This window comes from Falco cherrug, chromosome 13 (assembly GCF_023634085.1).
Source record: "Falco cherrug isolate bFalChe1 chromosome 13, bFalChe1.pri, whole genome shotgun sequence".
NCBI classification, from domain to species: Eukaryota; Metazoa; Chordata; class Aves; order Falconiformes; family Falconidae; genus Falco; species Falco cherrug.
In genome coordinates this window covers 28,212,841-28,237,353 of record NC_073709.1, presented here as the reverse complement: position 1 = coordinate 28,237,353, position 24,513 = coordinate 28,212,841, and positions in this window count along the sequence as shown.

The following is a 24,513-nucleotide window of genomic DNA, read 5'->3' as shown; positions in this document are numbered from 1 at the left end:
CACACGCCCTCGGGAGCGCTGCTGCACAGCACATTGGTGCACCCTTGCTTTCACTTGTCCTGCTGGAACAAGGAAAGCAAGGCACTCCATTAAATGAAGTAAGGTGACAATGTTTGTGAAAAAGCACAGCAGCAACAGTTGCTCTGAATGAATAGTGTGATCTGAATGTTGTGATTTTATAAAATGATTAAGTGACTTTGTTCTCTTTCACCAAAATGAAACAATACATTTCCATTCCAGGCTTTTGTCTTTTAACAGTGTATTTTTTATTACTCTGAGTTGAGATAAATTTCCTTTGATTCCACAGAACACATGATAAGGGAGAGAATTAAAAAAAAAAAATCCGAAGCCTTGTGGTTAAAAGACTCAGGTGAATTAAACAAGAAATAAGGCTTAAATCAGCTCAATCAAATTACCTCTTGGTTGTGAAATTACCTCTGAATTATGAATCAGAGGATTTGGCTCCTGCTTCTCATGAACATTTATTTGTGATTTTCAGCCCTAGTAAGTTACTTTGCACTTGCTAATACTGCAGTTTTGCAGGTGAGCTCCTCTCCTGGTGAGGCAGGTACGTACTGTCTTCAGTTTACTGATGATTAAGCCAAGGCACAGAGTGGTTGAAGGTCACACAGAGGGTGAGCCAGGGCAAATCCACTAAGCAAACGTAGGACTGTAACCTGTAACAGTTTGACAAGCAAGTAAGCTCATTTCCACAGGGTCCTGAGTGTGGCTTGTAGGTCGGGTTGGTAGGTTTGTGCAATTTTTAAAAAGATTTATCAGTAGATTTGGGTACGGTATGAGCACATTGCTGGATTTTAACCCGTTTCTTGATTCCAGCTAGGTTTCAGGCTTCAAAAGCAGCATCCAAAGAGACAGGATGTATTTTTATTTGCCTTAAAAAGAGCAGCCAGCATGACATCATCCCCTTCAGTTAGGCAGGCATTGATCTCTGCAGTGGAGGGAGAGGGAGTACACGGCCCCCAAAGCTGTTGCTCTAGAGCAGGCTCTGTGGATGCGAATAACCTAAGTGATCAAAAGGGAAAGATCTTCAGCTGGAAACAAATAGTGGGGCTGCAGAAGGGAAGTCTCTTGCTTCGGCTTCGTGGGGGAAGAAAGAAGGGAAAGCTGCAGGAGTCATGACAAACCAAAGCGTGAAATACTCACAGGGAACAAATGGTGGGTAGCTTTAACAACCATTTTAGCAGGGTCAGAGAGGAATAAAAGGACTTATTGAGTTCACTTGCTGAGACAGAGTTCACACAGTGCTCATTTGGCTGGCAGAATGGAAAATGGCAGCAATCCTGGGAGTAAAAGAACAACCCTTGGGCTGCAGACATATGATTACGTGCCAATGAAGAATACAGTGAATTAGGGACAGCATAACAGAAGCAGCTATACTTTGTTGTTGTGTTTTGCCTTGTTTTTCATTCTGAATGTTCTAGTTGCTTTAGGAAACATCTAAAATTTGCTATAAAAATGTGATAGTTCCCTCCTCATTTCCAAGTCACACTTCTGTGGGAGCTGCCATACCTCTGTTGCATGAAAACATCTTGAAGGATAGTAACAAGATATGGAGCAAGATGGAGGTTCCATTCATACAGGAGTAGTTATTTCCAAAGCTACTGAAATCTCTTCAAAGCAAGAAGCTCTTTCAGTTCAAAGAGTTATCCAACATTTGCTCATTCTTGCCACTGTTTATGAACTAAGCAACTGCCATCATTTTTATTTAGGGTAGGAGATATCCTGGCATCACAGGGCCTGGGCGACAGTAGTGTCCTGTCCTAATGCCTGCTGTGTTTTTTCACTCATGCTGCAAATATTGGAGGAGGCATAGATCTGAGACCCTTTCTCTTTAGTGAACACCATATTATCATGATCTTCATTCCAGGTCTCAAAGAACAGTGCCAGAAATCAATGTAACTTCCCATGAAGCTTCTCATTGTAGATGGCTGTAGCACAGCCCCACTTGGCTCACGTACCGTGGTCTTTTTAACCTGGAGACTGTCTTGCCGAGCTCTACCTGGATTGAAGGTGAGTCAGGGCGGTGTGTGGAAGTCCTGCCCTTTGGTGTCTGTGGCAAATGCTCTTGGGATGGAGGCTCATCAGTAAGCACATACGTAAACCACAAATGATGGCTGGGATATATGAAGGCAGCCTGACTTCTCTTTGGGAGGCTTTACTCTACCTTCTCGTGACCATGTTCAGTGCAAGTAAATTATACTGCTGTACTTGTTAGATCTGTCTGGACCCAAATCTAGCCAGCACTAGTCTGATCCCTCCTCTGTGTTCCTGCCACGTTTGTGGCCATGCTCTGGAGGAGGCCAGAGGACAGAGAGGGGTGTTCAAAACTTGACAGCATCTTGGCAAGAACAGTTTACAGGGGAACTTACTTAATAAGCACCCTGAAACCTGGCCTGTCTGGGTAAAACCTGATTCTCTTGTGAGAATAATTTCTCCCTGAATATGAGAGGGTATCTTCCTGTCCCCTGCTATGAACTGACCCTGCTTCCAACTCTGTGGAAAATGCGTCAACAAGGGCAGATGTTTGATTTAATCTTGCTGACCTTCATCAGCTCCCATGTCTTTAAAAAGTGAATATGCCCCAGATCTTAAATACTTGAGGCCTCTGGGTTGGACCTGTTTGAACTCTGTTTGAACTCCATTCAGAATGAAAGCCTGAGATACTGAGGATATTGCCCAGAGTCTTCCAGGCAAGGAGAGATGAGGGCTGAAGAACAACAGGGTAATACGCATGTAAAGGCACATTTGGATCCGCGTTAGAGCAGAAGCTAAAGATTCCCAGTTACTTAAGCCAGGTACCTCAAATATCTCTGGATAATCAAGGCTGTGGTTTGCTGTCATACCCGAGACAGGGAGATGGAGGCCCTGAGAGGGTTGCTGTAGACAAAATAATTATCTTCCAGAGTTCAGAGAAGAGGTGGCTTGACAGTTGTTAGTTTTACCTGCTGGCGCATATGTGTGATATTGAATTATTGCATGCGGTGAGTGTGAGCTGTGTTCAGGCCAATTTGCACCAACCTTCCAAATGCAGGTTCGTACAGATAAATCTGTACAGCACAATTTCCAGCCAGCTCCTAGGACTTTGTAGCTAGGCACCTCTTGCTTCACTTGCCCTCTAAAAGAAGACCTGTTTTACTGAGTCAGGTGGCTTAGCCTTTTTTTGAAATAAGCAACGGTAGCAAACAGGCTGCCTTTCATCATTCACAACTCCAATTACATTCTCCTTATAGTATTGTGGGGCATTATAGCAAAGTCAATGAGGGCTTTTGTTGCTAACAGTGAAACCGACCAAAGTTTGTATCTGCCTTTAATAAGAACATGGTAAAGTCAGTGTTGGGGAGAGTAATCAAAGCCTCCATGGGATCTGGCATGTCATGCTGAAGTTTTTCAGCATCTGCTAACCTTAATTGATTTGCCGACGGGACAACAGATTGACTGGGATGTTCTGAGATGCCATATTGTCAAGCCCCACCAGTTTTCTGGACATTGCACTAGAAATGTTTGTTCTTGTTTGCACATCTTTCATCATGAAAGACCAAGCTGTGTAGGAACAAGCCAGCCAAGTTCAAGCTGTGATCTCTTCTGCCAGGCTAGTGCCCAGCAGTTCTATTAATTATGCCTGTTCTGGCTAGGGAAAAAAGGGCCAAACAAATGAATTTAAACAACACATGGGGAGGGAGTCATTGTACAACCATTTCTTCAGTTCAAAGCCATCCAGCTCCCTGACATTAGCTGTGTGTTAGCAGATGTGGTTTTGCTTCCATGTGAAACATCTAGTTACTGAACAGAGGCAGGGTGCTTTAAAAAGTGTTTTAACAACTTTTCCCCACAAGAAAGAGAGTTCCACAGCAAACACAATGCCACGTAAAATGGCTTATGTGGTAGATGGAAAGACTGAGGTGAAAAAGGGCATCCATGGTGTTCTTCCACCTGTGGCAGGTTGCTTGGGACCTGTGGTCACCCAGCTCTGGCAGATTTTGTTCTCCACATCACCTTGAAAAGACTGCCTCAATTTCTTTCCCTTTCCCAGCAGCAATCTTGCCTTCTAATTGTCCTTAGCTGCCTGTTAGGTGAGAGCACGTAGCACCCAAATGCAATGCTGAGGGAGTCAACGGAGTTTTATGGCCATCATATTTCCGGTAAGCAATCCGGTTGGCAACAGGAGACATACTTAAAAAAAAAAAAAAACCAACAAAAAAACCCACAACAGAAAATGCTTTAACAGCATTTTCGCTGAATGGATTTTTTCGAAGTGATGAAGGGATCTTGAAAACATTACAAACTTCACTTGCAATGTTGGGAACTGTCACGTTTTGGTGTAGGAATATTATCAGAAGACTTGCAGGTTTTTGGAAAGATGTAGCCGTTCTATAGCGTTTCAGTCCCTAGTAAGTCCAGAAGAAAATTACCAGCCAAACCCCTTGGTACATGAAATGTCATGTAAGATTCAAATGTTTCAGGTTTGATTATTTATTAGGTTTACAGCAAAGGGCTGCAAAGCTCAGAATGAGTTACAGCATCATGTTGTACATGGCTTTTTCCACCCATGGAATTAAAAGCATTTTACAAAAGCTAATTGCTGCCATCCCAATTATAAATGAAGAAGTGGAGGCATTATGAAACTTGCCAAGGGTAACAAACTAGTCACTGGGAAGAGCTGGAAACAGGGCCTGCAGCCCAGGAGCTGGGTGTTGCTCAATATCCTGGGCCACACCACCCCCCGGCCGTCCCGAGGTGAAATCGTAGCTCCTCTGCAGCTGTGAAAGTTTGGTGGTTGACTTCAGTGATGCCAAAACACAGTCCCATAGGATTATTCTGCCTTTGTTCAAATTATCCAAACTTCTTGAGACAGTCAATCTGTCTGGACTCATTAAATGTCACCAAGGCTTTGGTTCTTTCTCTGGGCTGGCGCATATTTTCTTCAGAAGAAAGCCCAGACTGGGCAGAGGTGTGCTCCACTTCAGCTGTCATGCGGGCGGCAGGCTCTGCCTGCTCCACAGGCTGGGCAGGAGCTGATCAGCTCCACTCCATACATTGCACAACCCCCCTTATTAAATAAACTCATGTAAATGTGTATATTTTTAAATACCTTCATTACTTGATTTGTACTCCTGTAATTTATTTTTTTTAAGTATGAAGAAAAAGGAGTGAGAATGAAATTAAGGAAAGTTCCCGTTGCTGTATTGTGTCGAGCAACGAGTATTACAGCAGATATGAATGTTAAGGACACAAATACACAACCATAGCTGGGGATGCAAATAAGCTTCTATTAACCAGAGCTCTAAAGATCAGAGCAGACTGCGTTTCTTGGACCATGTTCTGCTCGCTTTATTCTTTGAGGATTATATCTGAAAGTATCAAAAGAATTGAAGATCTGGAAGCAACTATCTACTCATTTGTTTATTCAGTGCGGGAATATGTTTGCATTAGGCACCCATCCAAAAGCAACTTCTTCTATTAAAAGGGAATGGGTCACAGCAGGACACTTAGAAATGGATTTCTTCAGTAGCAGGCTGCAAGCACCCGTTATTTCCAGCTATTTTGTAAATGAAGGAGATATTTACTTTCTCCTGTATTACCTAAAAGGAATAAATCCCAAGCAAAAGAAATCTTAAATGTGTAGAAAAATCACAGACATGAAAAGATACATTTTCATTAAATTTAAGTGTTAAGTTCTTCAAGTATTTAAGTACTGTTAGACAAAGCGATAGTGCCAAGTGAGCGCAGAAACTAAACAAGCTGTCTCCTGTATTTGAAGAACAACGAGAAAAGAAGTAAGTCAAATAAGACAAAAGTAATGCTTTGTACTTCATGGCTCGAAGGGAAGGATGACCTTTCCAAGACTGTACAGAGCTGGAAGCCACCACCCTCATTCGTCCTGCATTGAAGCTTGCTCTTAAATCAGTGCTTTCAAGCTCAGTGCAACTGTTTGTAGAATTACATGTCCAGAACCTCAGGGAAAAGTGGGAGAAGGTTCTCAACAAGTCTATCCCTGAAAGACATTTGAAATGTAGCTTTTTTGATGAGTTCAGTTGAACACAGCTACAAGCCCGTGGAAAGGAAATGGGAACTGAGATCAGGTTCAAGTTGCCCAATGTGGAAACTTGCCAGGGTTTTACTCATGTTGCTTTTTATTTATTCCAGGTTAAAGCCAGCACATGGACAGTTCACATGAGCTGGCTGGTGGGCAGTGCTGTGTGAAGTCATGATAAATTTATTGCGGATCAGAGTCTGAAGGACTGGCGATTAGGTACAGCAACGGAGCAGGATCAGGATTTTGTTGTCTCTCTTTGAGACAGTTTTCCCTTTAAAGATAATTTTGGCAAATTTATACAATGTATAATAGAGATTTTTGGTCCTGCAATTGAATTGAAAATGAATGTGCTGATCTGGAAGGTAACTGACAGTCTTTCAAGATGATCCTTAAATCACAGTGGTTTTCTGGGCAGGGCTGTATTCTGTGATATTACCCACGTTGGGCAAAAATTCTTCAAAGGGGATGTCATTCTTCATTATATTCTCTGCACAAAGAGACTGATAGAAGCAGAAACAATAAGAGAAGGGCATTAGGAAAGTTTCAGATTTAAATCTTGTTTTAACTGTTGCTAGAAGGTTGTGTCAGGTCGTACTTCCATATTCAAAACTGGCTGGCTTAAACAGAGTGAAATCTTCAGTTCCTCAGCTATTATATATACTCATCTCTTATTTGCTTTTTGGGAAAGATGTGGAATTCTTACATGAATAACAGATAAGTGAGACCATATGTGGTGCAATAGGTTGTATTCCTGTGATGTTGCTCTTGGCACCTCACATATCCTCTGAGTAAGTATAAAACTGTGTCTCCCTCTTCCTCCTCCTCACAAGAGCGTAGACTCAGTTCTGCATTTGCCGTTGTGCTAATTTCTTACGTACCAAAAAAATCCAGTTACAAGCCTATCCTCAAGAGTGTGTGTGTACCTCTTAAAAAGTGATAAATTTTAACATGGCTTACCAGGTTGTTTAGAGAAGAAGAGATGTCGTGGTGTCTGGCCCTTTTGCTTGTTGGAAAGGCTAGGCATAAAATGCACCAGGGAAAGAAATATGAGTGCATAAATCAAAATCTGTTTATATTTTTAACAACCTGCATTTTGAAGGAGTGTTAGGCTAGTGGGGTGGTTTTGGAGATCTTCATCTGAAGTGATGCTGAGGGTTCCATTTTAATTGGTGAAAAATCAATACGTTTAAGAACAAATTAACAAATAAAGACAAATTTGCATGGGATCAGAGGCACGGAACTGAGAGGCAGAAAATCAAAGGCAGGCAAAACTTTAAAGAAACTTGCATTTAACCAGAACTGGGAGTTTGGGCACCACGATTAGGAAGTAACGTGTTGTTTTCTGTCTTTCTCAATGAATCAAGCAATAGTATCTTGTAATGGAACAGGAAAGAACCAAACCAACCAAATCCCAGGATGCAGGGTGCTGTCTTGCAGATTGCATCTAATCCACAGCCACTGAAGAATTTTATGATCTTCAGAAGACCTTACTGAAAAATTAGGCTTGTTCTCCACACACATAATTTTTACTCAGAAGGGGGAGGTAGGGTGTGGTGGAAAGGAAGGGGGGAAATCTGGTTTCCATTGGAAATATTTTTAAATGGAAATTTCCAACCACTTCTATAGTTAACGAGGAAATAGAACATTTTGTTGCAAAGATTTCATTGGGAAACAATTTCCGTTTTTCATCAAAAAACTTTCCAGCCCAATTTTTCCAAGCAGCTCTAGTTGTCTCACATATCGACTGCTTGGAAGCTGATGGCACAGATGGGAAAGAGCACAACTCTGCTGGCCTCAGGAGCCATCACCCTGTGATGGGGGAGTTTCCCTGGATGTGGGGCGGTAGGGGACTCAGGGCAATGCTGATGACACTCCTCAGAGGGCAGTGGTGCACACGCACAGTGACCCGCTCTGCACTCCATCAAAGGGTTGCACAACTTGTTATAGATGGCAGAAGGATCGTTTCATGCACCAGTGAAATGCAGTCCATTGTGGGTTGGAAAATAGCAACGGCTGGACCTCAAAAAAGGCTTCGATTCAGTTTGGGATACCATAGAAAAGTCAACATTTGCTAACAGTTACCAGCCTACTGGTATCTGAGACACCACATTTTCCATTTATACTCAGAGCAGGAGGTAACTGTGGTCTTCTCATATACCACAGTGTGGTAATTTTTCTGGCAAATGTTCACTTTTTAATGATGACCACTATATTTTCCATTGTTTGTGCTAGAGCTCTGTTTACAGCTTAAGGCAGATGCAGTGCTCCATGTTAATCATTCATCCATATGGAAATGCATGTAACATACACTTCTTCAAAGACTTAGGAGAGTACTCACATAGACCATATACAGAGGGACTAAAGAAAAATCACCTCTCTCAGTCCTTCTGCGGTTCTCAGCTGTACATCTTCCATCTTCTGAGTTTGCGGATCCGTATTTCTTTCTAAATTATCCTGATGGCTCTGACAAGATCAGACCAGGTCAAGATAAAACCAGCTGATAGCTCTTCCCTTCCTTGCAGGTCAGCTCAATCTTCCTTGCAGAGAAAAGAGCCTGGCTGTGCCGTCCAGCGTGTTTGAGGTCTGATGCACCCACAGCTGAAGCCCTGACTCCCGCCAGCAGAGCTGGGGTTCAGACGTGGCAGCAGAGCAGTGCTGCGGGCCGCTGCTGCTGGCTGAGTCACTGCACCAGCGCTGCAGAAGTCTGCTTGCAGGGCACAGCTCTGCCTGTTTGATCTCTTACATGGGGTTTATGTCAAAGCCTTGCGTACAGCAGCAAGCCAAGGCTGCTTAGTTGTCCTTGCACATCTGTTTTTTGACATAATTTGTAAGCGCTTTCAGAAGCACCATGAGTAGGATCAGGGAGGATTTAGCTATGGCTGTTTTCATTTTTGCCTGCTACAAATGCTGTGATCCATCACCTCAGCTGGGGCAAAGGACCCTGCTGCCAGCTCACAGGTGTCTCTGTTGCTCAGTAGAATGCATCCGTGTTTCCTTTCCCATAAACGATTGAAGGCCGGATTTCACCAGCCCTCTGGCAAGGAACGAGGCAGAAATTTTTCCCCATTTAGGGGTAGTGAAGGTCTCGAAGCAGGGGCTATGTTCTGTCCACATGACTGCTACATTGGTAAAGTTTTTTAGGGGAGGATTGTTCACAGAGGAACTCCAACTCTCCCTGCTTGGACTGACAGCCTTTCTTCCTCTGTGAGAGCAAACGCCACCAGTGACTGCTCCTTAACACAGACACAGTGAGGGGGTTTAACCACTGGAGCAGTATTGCCAGCAAAACCACCAGTACTGCAGTCTATTTTGGGCTGCCCAGGGATGCGTGGTCCACCCCGTATGTTCAAGAAGATGAGTTGGTATGGCAGGAGGTCACCTGCAGTGAGGTTAGTGAACAAACAAGCATGGAGATGGAAAAGGGGACAGAGCACTAAGGAGGAATATGGAAACATCTCCTGGGCACACAGGGATGGAAACAGGCAGACCCAGCCTTGTCTGGAGTGAGAGGTATGAGGGGCAGCAAGGGCATTTCTACAGCTACACCAGCAGCACAAGGAGGGCCTTTGCTGACTGGTGGACTGTGATGAAGGCCACTGGAAAGACTAAGGGACTCAGTGCTTCCTTCGTCTCAGCCTTTCCTGCAGAGTCTACTCTCGGGCCTCCTAGGTCTCTGCGTCAGAGCTCAGCACCCACAGAGCTCCAGCATCACTTCCCAGTGCTCGTGAGATGGAGAGGAGCCTCGCTTGGGCTGCTTATGGGCTTAATGTAACTCAGGTCCCAGTAGTGGCCAGACCTGACATGGAGACTGACACAACACAATTTGTGGTGGGTGAGAGCCTCATCCAGTGAAAGGGAAGCTCCTTTTATCCGCCCAACAAGCAGGAAGAGTTTGTCCGATGCTTCAGAGAGTAACAGATTTATCTTCGGGTGATGGTTAGATGATCACAGTCTAGCAGCTGTCTCTCACTAGGCAGGTTTACAAGGACTGCTCTCCCTTCTAGGCAAATACAGAAGGCCCAGATTCCACCTGGCTTGGTATTTTGCAGTCACAAGGAAATCAGCAGGGAGCTTATATGGCTCACATGAGAGGCATGCAGGAGTCTGCCCCGGGGCTCTTGCAAATGCGGGATTGGTCTTCTGAAATTACGGAAGTTGCATCTATTTTATGGCATTTGAGGGATCTGACCTGTTATATTTATTTTGCAGATAGCTTCTCTGACCTGCTGCTGTTTCTATTTTTTTTAATGAGGTTCTCAAGAAACATTTATCTATTAAATCAGGTCATTAAAAAAATTACATTTCCTTCCTGAAGCCTACAGTGGTTTTTCTGTCTAAGAAAACTGGGGCATACAACTATCGTTCCCATGTGCATGATCACAGAACAGTATCAGCAGAGACCAGGGTCATTTTTATAAAGCAAACATTGATTGCCCCCCTCCCGCTTCAAGGTGTTAAATAAACAATGGGTTTCCATAACCAGAGAACAAACCAAGGTCTCATCAAACAAAATATTTGAAACAGAAAGAAAAACCTGACTGACTTTTCAGGTTGTTTTTTTAAATTCAGTTTTGGGGGTTTTTTTTCCAGTTTTCCCAATTTATCCATTATTTGTCTAACTGTAATTGTATTTGGAGCCCAAATTTAGGTCATGTGGAGTGCTTGTCTGCATCAGCTCAGAAGTAAGGTGTCAGCTTTTCCAGTAGATGACTCTGGAATATTTTGGGAAGACTTGAAGGCCTTGCAGCACACTTGTAAGCTGACTGCATCCAGGAACAGCGCTGGCTGCTGAGGGAATTACCAGGGAAAAGCTCATGCCCGTGTTGTAAATGTTTTTAACGCCCAGGACAGGGAGGCAGGCTGTGGACAGACTGCCCTTTGGGGGTGTTCCTGGGTCTGTTCTGACTCAGAGATCGTGTTTGAGAGAGCTGGTTGCGGAGGCTGACAGCGTAACGGGGAATATTTTAACAGCCTAACCAGTTATGTTCCAGTTCTCCAGACTGCTTCTAGGCACTGAGCCATTTGCTCTTGTAGACTTTATCATTTTGATCGTCTGCAACACTGATGAACCAAAGATTGATCCTACCAAGCGCTGAATATGCTCAAATTCCATTGTCTTGCCATTGCTAGGGGTGATGAGTCTTCAGTACCTTACTGGCTCCAGCACTGACATGGTCTGAAATGAGAGTGCTGGATCTAGATGCTGTTTGAACGTCGGGGATCATTGTGGCTTTAAGTCCCACCCTGTGGGACTGTGAGGATAACAGTGCCATTGCATTGGGCTGCAGTGGTCAAGTCCTATTACTCTGCTATTTTGAGAACTGTGCTTTGCCCTCTCCTGAAATGGGTGCTGGGAAGCAAACATGATCCTTTCAGGAGAGATGCCTGGTAAGAATCCTGCCGGAAGCACGCAGAAGCACATACATGGTCCTTACGTGGGTAAACAATATCTTGTGATTAAATTCTGAGACTTCCCGTTTCATAGACCCAAGAGGCAGTGGATTTATTCCAAGTATTGTGTGTCTCTGGAGAGACAAAAGGATTGAAGGGAGCTTTCAGAGCAAGCTAACAAGTCTAAGCTCAAAATTTCTTCTGAAGCCGTTGTTTTTAAAAGTGAGGAAAACAATTCTTGGTGAAGAAGAGTCATTGCCAGAGTGATTAGGTTTTGCGCACTGTGTGGAGGACCTTACCTGATGGTATAGGACACCCTTCATATGCCATTGCAGTCCTCTGGTTCCCACTAAGAGGTTATTGTGATCTGAATCACTGATGATGCTTGACAAGCTGAATTGTCCGTACCCTATGGTGAATCTTCTGCTTTGTACTGCTGGAAACACGGAAACAGATGTCCTGGACCTTCCTGGCTCTGTTCCTCCAATGCTTGCAGGAAACTTCACAGAAACAAGTTCACAGATGCATCTTAGCATCACCACCATGCAGATGAGAGCTCCGCTAGAGACCTTTGACCGAGACCAACATGTGTAGACATCCATCCAGTACAAAGTGACTAGCAAATGGAGGCACATGCCACGATCCTGTTTGACTTAAGGTCGTGGTTCCATGCAGCAACAGGACATGAGGGAAGAGGCAGTGCCGCTGTGACTTAACACTTTCACAGTTTCCCCCTGGTGTGTTTGCAAGAGAGAAATCAACAGAGAATTTGCCAGGCTGCGAGGAGGCTGTAAAATTTTACAGCCATGACCACAACACATATGAGCAGCAGAAGCACTGGTGAATTATGCAGGTTATGCCAAACAAGCAGCAATAAAACTTTTATAGCCCCATCCCATATTTTGTATGTGTCACATCTTTGCCTGGATTTATTGGGCTTGTTTGTAGAATTTTTTTATTGAAACTAATTTGTTTCTATGGAAACAACTGTATCCATTAAACTGGGTGGAGCTTAGTGACACTCCACGAGGCTAAGATCAGTTAATAATTTAGTCTTAATGATGCGCTGTAACAGTTGCTGCAGCTTTGTAATTTCATTGAGGTTTCATCCATCCCTTCCATGCCCCCTTTGTTTTTCCCACCTACCTGCTGTCTCTGGGGCTATGAACGTCGTGAGCTCTTTTGAGCAGGACCTGTCTTCAGTTACACTGCCTCAATTTAAACGTCTTACATTTAAACAGTCCTAAACATGCTGCTGAATTAATCCCAAAGGACAGCAATTTCGTTGTAAGGAAGCTTCATTTTCGCCATCTTCTGTGGTCAGAGAGACACAAAAAGGTAAAATTATTTCTGTGTAGTCATGCCGTTGAGCAGTAGAAGAAGAGGGATTTTATACTGAGACAGATTATATAGATTTATATACATATATATTCATTCCCCCTCCCATTCCCCCAGCTCTTGTAATTCTGCAATTTATGTATTTTCTAGTTGTGGAAAAGAGCAATTTACCCAGTGGTTACTTCTGTTTTCTCTTTGGTGTAAAAACTCTTTTGGTACTAAGTCTAGAGGATCCTCTAAAAGATAAACTGAGAGTTGCAAGGTTAAATTGCAAGCTTTATGATCGCTACCATGTGATTTGGACCTGAATTTCTTAGTACAACAGCAGCCAGGCTGAATGTGGATTTTGGAAGGACAGATATATTCCTTTTGGGGGTTATACTGGAGTCAATTCCTTGTTTGCCAAAGATAAGTCTGAAATGATGGCAAACATTGAGTCTCACTCTTTAAACATCTGAGGGTATGTGCTATACATAGAAACTGGGGGCAGGGGGATAGGGATTACTTTAAAAGGGGGTGAGCTGTCGTTGACAATACAAAGGCAACGTAGGCAACGTATTTATCAAATGTCTATACTCCAGAGGGAAAAAATGATACAGAAATAATTTTCTGCCATTTTTAGAGGCGATCATTTGAGAGGTAGAACGTAATGACTGTTAAACAGCATTCAGCAGCATAAATCTGCCCTACCTGATGATTTTATGAAAGGTGAATAGCTGCATTAAAGTCAACAGTATTTTTATCTTTGTACAAAGACAAGCATGTAAATACGTTTTTTTATCTGCGGTGAGTTGGCTGGCTTTGATTAAAGTGGAGATTCATCAGGTTTAAGATACGGCGTCTTCCTGGTGATTCCCTAACTTTCCATGTTGCAACTTAAAGGCATGATTTAGAGGGGTGTAACGTGACTGATTTGGGAACAGTTTATACTCCTGCTGTTGTTACCACGTGTGCTGCTGTGGGTCCGTGGATCCCTCCTCCATCCTCACGCAGAGCACCAACTCGGTGAGCACCAGCCCAAGTGTCTGGTATTTATGAAGCATCTTCTGTCCCAGCGTGTGCTTTTCCCCAGGCAGCGTTCAGTGCCAGCGGCGTGGCTGGGATGGTGGGGGCAGCCAGGGGGGCCAGCATGGCCTGTCCTCACGGGTGAGAGAAGTAGAAAAGATGGGGGTTAATGCACTGATGTCACCCTCTAGATGAAGAGCTGTGGTACGTTTCCTGCCCTCACGGTGTGTGTTTCACCCTGACCCTTTGCTCCCACCAAGTTAATCACGCGATGTACAGCTTGTAAGTGGTTTGAAATACAAATATTTCTGAATAACTGTGAATGTTTTCATGCATACATCTTTAAAAATTTCCACAGGTGGTTTGGTGGTTAGGCTGTGATTTATCAAATATTTCAACTTCCGAGGGATCATTTCCTACACAGTGAATTGGAATATTGTTGTGAACAAAATTCCTAACATTCTAGCATTTCAACATTGTTCCTTTCAATGGATGGGGTCGATTTAGTTATCATTTGGAGCAGAAAGATTCCAAGGCTGATGAAACAAATGTTTAGGCTTGTAATTTGTTGCCTTCAGGTCACTGGGATTTATTTCTTTGGAAGTTTGCTGGATCTGATGTTAAACATGCATCAAAATAGCTGGTGAGGAACGGGCCGTGCCAAGAGTGGTTGCTCAAAGCAGAGCAGCTCATGGGGGAACTCAGTGATGGGCCCGAGGGGTGCCCCGCGCTCTGTGGGTGGCAAGCGTGGCCACTTTTGGTCATCCCCTGCCGGGAAGCATTTGGGAGCTGTGAGCAAGGAACCAGCGCCATAGTGCACAGCGCCAAATGCAGCTCCTCTCACCAGCCCGTTTGCAGACATTTCATCAGTGCTGTAGCGTTGACGTGCTGATGTACCAGACAAGTTGAATGCCTGCATTTCAGCACTCTCTTATCTGTCACCTCTCCCGGGGAGCATTTCCCTGTCGTTTCCAGCCCTGCCCTGCTGGTGGGACGTGGCTGCCAAGTAGAGGTGTGGTAGTGGAGACCTGTGATGTTAATTTTGCCCTGGTTTTGTTGGTTTGGGTTTTTTTTTTCTCGTGGAGGGGGATTGTGCTTCTGTGCATGAAGACCTGGAGCAGAGCTTCACCAGTGCCGCTCCAGCCTTTCCTGCTGATGCTCCCCTGGGTGCCCGGAGTGGGGCAGAACTATGCTTTAATGGGGGAAATGGTGGCATTTGGGGATCCCTCTGTTGTCCCCCACACTGCCTTCCTCAGTCAGGCTGAGAACCTGGGGACTGAGCGAGTACACAGCTCTGGAAAGGGTGGTCCCCCGCTGCGCAGGGGCTGGTGAGGCAGGGAGCAGGCATGTAACTCTGGGCCATCTCCAGATGCCTAACAGGACCTATGACCTACCTGGAGTACGTTTACCACCTGGAAAAGTGTACCACTTGTTTTGTTGTTTTAAAGGCTGTTTTCATGGGATTGCTATTTTAACCAGCTCTACTTGCAGCCCCGCGTTGAAAGGCCTGTGGTGGGTACTGCCAGTGGTCCTGGTGGGAGCAGGCAGCAGTTCCCAGCCATCAGTCAACTTTGGTGGGGTGTCACAGTCAATAGATATCCTGGGAGCTGCTGGCCAAGGCTCAGGCTGAGGGATGAGAGGAACCAATGGAGTTTCTTCTGTATTTATTTTGAAATACAAAAAAAAAAAAAAAAAAAGGAGAGAAAAACTGAATAACTGCATGTCTCAAGTTTCATCTAAACTCAAGTTTCATCTAAATGTGAACTGCTTATCCAAAGCATTGTTGCCTGTAAACAGATCCCAGGTCTCCTCTTTTAGTAATATCTGACTTGTCAGGGTGGCATCTGGTAAATAACAGAAATAAGCTGTCTGTTGCAAGGAAAAGAAAGGAAGAAAAGAAAATGCCTCAACTTTTCAAAACCACTTAAGTTTTTCCTTTATGAAATACATCGATAAATATAGTTCAGCTAGCACCCTGCTGGTGTTATCGTGTCTGAGAGCTATGGCAAGCTTTCAAACAAAGCCAGCAAAACCTATACTTAGAAGCAACCTTCAGATTTTCATGCAAAGCACAGAAATGAAATGCAAGTGATAACAAAAGGGGGAAGGTGGTGGCTCGCCTACATGTGTCTGCCAACCCAGCTGCTGTGTCAGACTTTCCTGTGAAAACCCTTCAAATCGTGATTTCCAGGAATGCAGCTGTGTCTGTGGCTCCCTGTGCACCATCACGGGTGCATGCCTTCATGTGTCTGACCTTTTCAGAAGTGTGTTGACATGTTCAGAAATAAACTTTGCGATGTAAAGATAACGTATTGGATTGGGAGGGGATGGGAATAAACAAATCAGCCCCAGGAGAACAGGTCCTTTAAAAGACATGGTGAGCTCTCGCAGGGGTCTGGATGTGCGCTCAGGTCTGGCAGCTGCTGCTGGCATCCTGCTGCTCTTGTGTCTGTGGGGCCTTTCTGGTGCTTATCGCTGCAGGATCGAAGCACCCCGCATGCGCTCATCAGCTTATCCTCACATCACCTCTTGTGGGGTGCGTGGGGGGAAACTGAGAGAGGGGGAAATGAGCTCACCTCCCACTCCTCTCACCTCAGCTGAGCCTTCGCACGGAGAGATTGAGTGATTGCCCAGCCTGGAGGCTGCTGCTGCCGCTGGGAGAGCACCGTGTCTCCTCAGCCCCGGCATGGGGCTTCACACCCAAGACCACCTTCCTTGCCAAGTCTTTGCAAGCTGTCTTGTTTTTAATGCCTGAGAGACTGATTTCCCCTTCACTGTCCCTGTCAAAAGTAAAGCTAGCACACCACCTTTTCTGAAAGGCTGGCACCTTGTCACAGGTGCTCTATTGCTTTTCATCAGGCTGGCCTTGTGAGGAGAGATAAGCTTGTCCATCTGTTCACAATGGCACAGGACAAATAAAAATCTTTCACTGTGAAATGGAGTTTGTTGTGCCCCTGGACTGCTTGGGTGAAGGCCTTGTTGGGAGCCTTGTGCTCTCTGCAGGTACCTGGGAGGTAGTCCCAAATGCCCCTGTTTGGGAAGAACTTGAGGTGTGCGCGTAGTGCCCTGCACATCGCCACAGACCATGTGTCAGCAGTGGCCGGGTGGCATCTCTGGTCTAACCTGTACGGTCACAATTCCTTCATGTGTCTTCGGGACTTTGCCCTGGCTTCATCGGGCAGAGAGGTAAAGTTGCCAGGAGATGAGAGTGCTGGACAAGTCCTCAGAGGTTAAATTCCTGCTTTGTCACTGACCTGTGGTGCTACTTTGGCCAAACCATGCAAAACATGGCCTTGCAGCCCTTTTAATCACACGAGTCATTTTTAATTCTCAAAACATGCCTTATGAAGTAAATGGGAGTAACGGTTCTATTCAATGCTTCCAAAGGTTGGCAGCTTTTGTTTTGCTCTAGAGGTAAACACCTAGGTCCATCAGGAGGGGTGTTTAAGCTCTGGCTGGGTTTGATTGGGGAGGGGTGGGTGCTTATGTTGGGCTTTTTTAATGAAAAATCTTGCAGACTTGCTTGCATATGGCAAAACGCTGTAAGCAAGACTGCTTCTGTTAAATGAAAAAACTATGTAGTCATGCCTTCATCGTCTTGGGCAGCTACAGAAATGGGTAATTCCTGTCATGGACATTCATATCTGTTTAGTCATGTACTGAAAAACTTTGATTTTTCCTGTCAGGCAACTGGGAAGTCACTGGTCTGAGCTAACACTTGTGTGGATTTCTCCATGGGACAGCAGTTATTTTTATTTCACTGTTAACTCATTAAAGAGAAAGTTTCTCTAGCAAAGCCCTAAATGATACACCTAAGCAACGTTTAACTAAGTTTTCTCATTTTCTTATGATCTTTCCTGCTTTTGGAACAGGTGTAATTTGATTCTGGCTACTATTTTGAGAGCGATTATCATTGCTCTTTAATCAAGAGCAAGAAAATGGAAAAGTGCCAGAGAAGCACGTGAAGGTGAGGAGAGGCCGGACACAGCAAAGTACAGGTGCTGTCCCATTTTAAGAATTACCATTGACTGCAAAGCAGCTGATGCACATTTTCTCGTGTAAGCTCCACTATTACAGCTTTATAGAGAACAGTGACTTTTTCAGTTATGTTCTGACCTGGCTCACCAAAGGCTAAGCTGTGAATGCCACACCTTGCTGACTGCTTTCTTTAACATTTTCTGCTGTCTTAGCTAACCGTTGTTATTTTGTCACCCGTCATTCATTGATCACTGAGTCAGAGAATGATTCAAATGTTATTTGAACAACAATGTTTGAAGATTGTTTATCAGTGACTCCATGTCTGTCTGTAGGAGGCACATTTTGCAATATGTACTTCACATTTTTTTTCCCTCTGATAATCCAGGGACCTGGTGGTGTTACAGGTCCATCGGCTCACCTCACTTCTGTGTGACTCAGCTTCCCCAGGGATCCCACTCTTTTCTGAGCTCCCCCAGTGGGTTGCACCAGCAGAGGGTTAATGTCACTGGGCCTGGGAGCAGTGCGCTTTTGCTTAAATGTATAGCAAAGATGATCGCTGCCTTCAGGAGCTGATAGCTGAGATGGGTCCTACCTCCTAGCAGGGAGGGGGAGTGCATGCTGCGGGAGAGCAGCATACTGCCAGACCATGGGAATGGCAGTGGGTAGGGCAGGCGATGGCAGTGGATGAGGCAGAGTCTTTTTGGTTGTCCTCATTCTGTTGTGGAATGGCCCTGAGAGACACCAGCCTTGGAGAAGCAGCTCACAGTTGCTTTTCTCCTCTCCTGGGGCTTCTGCCAGCTGCTGGTTTAGCTGAGCCAGGACCCCGAGGTGTTGATTGCTCTTTCAGGAGGGTGAAGGGCTATGTTCACCTTTCCAGTGAAGGGCATGGCCAGAGGTATATTCTGTGCACTGTCGCTAGAAAGCCACACCATCAATCAGGCTTTGCGCTGCAAGGTCTACAAAAGAGGAGCCTGGCGTGTACGGCTCTCTGCACTCTCCCACACGGAGGTTGGGTCATGCCAGTCCATGTAACCCAATAGTTACCCCATGGGTAAGCAGTATCAGTATCGTATTCTAGGAGGATGATCTGACCTTTCTTGTTTATACGGTAAGTGTGGCCAGGAGGCTTCTTTGTCAGCCTGGTAGTCCCAGCTGCCAGCTCGCAGTGCATCTTGTCAGCTCCAAAGCTCTTGCCAGGGCTTTGAAGTTAACAAAGAGTTATTTGGAGTTACAGGGTTTTATTTCATCGAGAACTCCAGTGTACGGCTCAAATAAAAATGTTCTCCTGATTCAGACCCTGCACATTCAGCAGTGCTGGAGTGATGGTGGGCTGTAACAGCACACAGTAAATGCAAGTCAGTTTGTCTCCAAAACCCAATGAAGATGAGCTGGTCTTGATTATGAAGGACAGACTATGGGAGTTTGCTTCTGGAAAAATCAGCAAGAGCTCAGAAGGGTTTATTTTAGTTCTTGCTCAGTTGTGGAGCGTGTGGGTAAAGACAGCCTTTGTATGGGACCAACCCTCTCATCCAGCTGAGCCAGTAGGGCCTTCTTGGGTTTAACACTGACAAAATATTTGAGTGATATCTACTGTTCTCCACAGAGAGGCTCAGTTGCCTCAGGTTTTCCCACACTGCCCCAGTGTCCGATCCCCAAGGCTGACTATGGTAGATGAGTAACTAAAAGAGAAGAACTGAAGTTCTTCAGAAGGATGCTTTCAGTCCATCTCTACTTAGTTCACAAATGTGGGTGCCCACCAATAGATCTTTCTAGTTCCCAGTATGCTAACACGATACTTTTCCGCATAAAATATCTCAGAAAAAAATATCTTGCTTAATGTTACACAAGTGAATGTGTTTATGAGACAGAACAATATAATTCATCTATCAAAGCAGATTTTTTTCTTACAATTACAGAAGCATCTCAAAGCCCTTAACTGGTTTAAGGCGCCTGTGTGGTGGCTGTTAGATGCCTGCACATTGTCAGAGACTCTTCCCTAAACTGATAAGAGTAACAAAGGGAAGCAAGAATCCCCATTGTACAGCGTAAAACCAAAGTGATTCACTCCAAGTCACAAATGAGGTCTGTGGTAAAGCTGGGAACAGAACTCTGATCCTCCCCAAGTCTCCTCAAGTCTCAGGCTCTTCCCTGCAAATACTCCCTTTCTTTATTATGCTTTATTTCATCCATGGCAATAAAATAATGCTGACTGTGTGCTAAGGGAGTCCTTTCATGCCTTTGGTGCTGATGGCCAAATAAGACATGACTATATCTGAACAATAATTGCAACCGATGAATTATGGCTGCAGTATACCTGACATCACATCTGTTATTCTGATGCCGGACACAGCATCATTCAGGGGTAGACCGTACTGATGTGGAACACCTCCCAGGATCCACCACTTGCTGTGATGGCATGAATGTGCATGTGTTTTCCATAAAGCAAAGCAGAAGCCAGGCATCTCTGCAAGAAGCAAAACCATGATCTCGTGGGCTGTTTTGGGTCAGGTACCTCTAGACCTGAGCAGCTATAGGAACAAATGCATTTCTTCGGTGGGTGCCCTGCCACAGGGGCTCAGGCAGGGCTGGGCTGCTGAAGGGAGGGAAGAAAGGCACAGCTTTTTTTGTGTGTGCCCAGGCCATTGAAACCACCTGGCCAGGGGGGCAGCAGATGAGCAACGTTTAAAGGGCACAGTGATTGTGTCCTTTCTGGCTCCTCAGCACTTGGCTCCTCAGAATAGTCCTGTGTCTTACCTAGGACCTTACAGGAAACAGTTCTCCATCTCACACCAATAGTTTGAATTAGAATTCTCATTTCACTCCAGGACTAACTTGAGACTTTCAGGGGTTTTTTTCCCTGTACAGCAAGCACGAGGCCAGCCTTAACAAGCCCAACAGACAGCAGTGCTGGCAGTTGCTGGAGAAGGAGAAAGCATAGGCTGCAGTCCATGCCCTCAGGAGCCCAAAATGAGCAGCTGACCTGGGTTTCTCAGAACCAGGTGTGTGTTACATTTGCCAGGCTTCAGGGTATTCTTGGAATAAACTGTCCTTGGGTTTGGCCATTCTGTTTTGTTTGTCAGAAACTTACTCAGTCCAATCCCAGGTGAGTTTCTCAGTAAGTTTTCTTACAGAGGCCTTTTCCAGTTCTTCAGGCAACACTGTAAGGGAGGAGTATTAATGCTGAATTACTGCTGAAACAAGGTTTAATTAGCAAGTGTGAGAAGTGACTCAGGCTCTCTTTATGAAACTTTTCTTGATACAATTAGATAAAGAGAAGGTAGGCAGCACTCAGCTTTCAAGATTTCTTTATTTTTGGTAGCTGTCACGGTCTTCCTTCGAGGCCCAGACTTCTGGCTCAAAACTCAGCAATTTTAATTGATAGATGTAGATAGTACTGACATACACACAAAGGTGTGGGTTGATGTATAGCTGCTATTGGCATTCATGTGGAGTGACTGGGACACTCACTTCTGTCTTTGCAAGTCTTCCACAATGAGTGCCAACAGAGTCTGCGTATTCTTACCAGCCCCCAGAATCAGGTGCTGCTGAGAAATTAAATTACACCCAGCAGCAGAAGTCAGCAACGGATGGCAGTCATGGGGGAGGGTGTCAGACCCACTTGAAAGCGTAGGGGGAAGTTTTGAGAAGATGCTCACATTTAAGGTTAAGTTTTCAAGGTTTTAGCCCTCAGCTAAAAGACTTTGTGGAAAGGGTCCCTTTTAAAAAGAATTGCATGTCCATTGAAAGCAGTGACTGATGGTTAAGCACATCTGGAGCCCTAATCTTTCATTCAGGCCACGCTTTCTGTCTAGCTAAGGACAATAAATTGCATGCTTTTATTTATCTCTCCTCCTCAAACACTCAGAGATTTGAAAGTGGCAAAAGTAGCAGAAGGAAATATTTTCTTCCACAAAAGACATAATTCCCCTGTGAAACACAGGAATTCAGCAGGGTTTAGGAAGGGAAGGGAATTTTATTGTTGGACCTTAGAGGAATTATGCAGCCAGCTGTAAAGGAAAGTCACGGGTTTGATGTCTGAGTTCCTCAGTCCTTTTGAACATCACATGCTGTCTGGAGAACAAGACCGTTCATGTGTATTTTAGATGTTTTATTTATTCTTTTGGTTGTGATGATTGGATATGAATATAATGTCACTTACAAAGAACAGAGCCCAGAAAGAAACTTGTGCAGCGGGCATGTGCTTCTATTGTTTTCTCTTAGGACAGGGGGAAGCAGAGCCATGCAGTTGCAAAGGAGGGGTCGTATCTCTGTGTACTCCAGTCTCTATGAATATGGCTCAGTTTATGTTCATGTACCTCACAGATAGGCTTTAAGTGCCCTGAAGCCCCTATGTCATGTTAAATGCAGTACCAGGTCAAGGCTGCTGGAAATTATCTCTTGCTGTGTCAGAACTGAATGTTTCATAATCTCTGGGTGAGATATCATTTTATCATACTTTGCAATTTTTTTCTGGGGGGAGTTAATGTCTACTGTACTCCTCTAATTGTACTGCTTTCTCCCGAGAGACAGTGAATACTTTTTGTAAGGCAGTGATTTTCTCTGTGCGGTGTGATACACCTTTTGTCTTTAATAACGTGTGCTAGCTCACCGTCATGGCTCGTTATTCCAATTAATCACTGATGACAGTAATACTCACAAAAACGATAACAGTTATTTATTCTCACTTTCAAACAAGGGTGAGCCAACACACTCGTTCTGTTTGTAAGTGACTCTGGTAGGGCTGGCATGTTGGATTATTGCTTTACTACCCACGTTGATAGGGTGTATATGTAGTAGTACATCTGTTACAAAGAAGATGCTCAGTGATTCCGTGCAAAAAGTCTTGAGTCAGTTCTCAGAAATCTTTCATCTGTCAATCAGATGTGGAGATGACATAAGCTTCCTTCCATGATCACGCACAGCATCTCAGCCCAGCCAGGTAGGGCTGACTTAAGGAGCACTTGTACACTTCATTGCCACTTCACACTCATTGTAATATCTCTGCTGGGCATCCTTGAGGACTGGACCAGATCTTTGCATTGATTTGAAAAAAACAGGTCCTTGTGTTGTGCCCTAAGTAACTTCACAAACATGGGGGAGGGGAAAAAACTCATGTATTTTTTGTTGTCAGGTTCCTGAGTGCACTAATGGGCCTTAATGGCCTTGAGCAGCCGTGCCTGGGGCCTCCAGCCGCAGCTGTGGGCCCAGGGCTCTATTGAAGCTCAGCCCCTGGCTGACCGCCTGGCCTGGCCTTGTCGCTGTGGCTCTCCCTGGGCCTGATCCCTAACCCTGGCTTGTGGGTTGACTTTCCAGCTTTGCTTTGGACCTGCCTCATCACTGTGATGTTGCCTGATGGCCCGGGCTCTTGGCTGGGCCTGGCTGCTGTCTCCAGGCCTGACCTTGGTGCTGTGGAATTCCATCCTGGCTTGTCCTCGCTCAGGGAGCTGCCTTGCTCTTTCTGCCTCCTGACATTTGCAGGCCAGCCCACACCTCCTCTGTGAAAACACTGCAAAGGATTTTATCTGGTTCATCCATTTGTCTTTATGAGAATGCAGCTTCTCTGGAGTCCAGTGTGGCCGCCTGCTAGAAAACGGGCCTACAAAGCCCAGCGCGAGAGAATATGCAAAGGGCTTGTCACCAAGGAACCTGAGGAAATGTCCCTGCTCTTCTCAAAGCCTGCACACAATACAGCTCTTGTCTCAGGATCTCTATGTAGTAGGCTGTCTAATACTCAATTTGTTTACTTCTTTGTTGGGACAAGTCAGAGTCCAGCATGAGCTTGTTAGCTGCCTTGTTGTGTTAAGAGATACACATAGAAGAAACATTAGATGGGTCATGCAGATGTAACTGAGCATAGAACTAGTCCATGTGTTTTTGAGAAAAGTCACAGAGTTGACTTCTGAGGTGTCATTCCCACAAGTCTGAAGAGTTTCCGCTCTCTCCTTGCATTTACCACCGTGGCAAGTGGCCAGGAAAGCAGAAAACATTCAGTTAACAGAATGACCCGTTTTGCACTGACTGGAACAGGTTTTCCTGGACGGGAGGTGTTTCCACAGCTAAGCAAGTCATGGGGCAGTTCAAGCAGGAGGGAAAACCTTCCTGTTCCACTCTTGAGTTTCCAAGGACCCCTGTGGCAAAGCATCCCTCTGGAAGGCACGTGAGGGGCCACTGAAACCTGTGGTAAGTGCTTGATGCTTTCAGTTTGCTGCTTACCTCTGCTGCAGTTTTCCTTCTGTGTCTCTCCCCTAGGTGGACATGTTTAGTGGAGTGTGGGACAATGAGTGGTTTGACTTTTGGTGCTTATAAGAGCTGTATTTGGTGCAACAGTGTATGAGTTGCTAAATTCCTAAGCTCTCTGTATCAGGAATCCTTAGAGATCAATTTGTAGCTGGAGCAAAAATAAAGATGTAGGTGGCTTAAATGCCAGAGAGGCTCCCAAACAAAATGCAGGGGTTCCCATTCCAGGTGAACATGTCAGCCTGCCCCGTTTTTATAGTCCCCTCCTTTCCCAGATATTCCTGAACGGCCACAGGTAGCCCAGAGTGGTTACTGCTGAGTTCAGATACTGCAATGCTACCTTTTTCTTGGGTAGTTCATTGTTTACCTAATCCTATTGCTGTCATAATTATTTGTAAGGAGTTTCTGCTTTACTTGCTTGCAACATCAAGGTGAACTTAGTGCGTCTCTGGCAGCTGCAAATGTGGCAACAGAAATGGGTATTTAAACCTGGTGCATTATGCATTTGT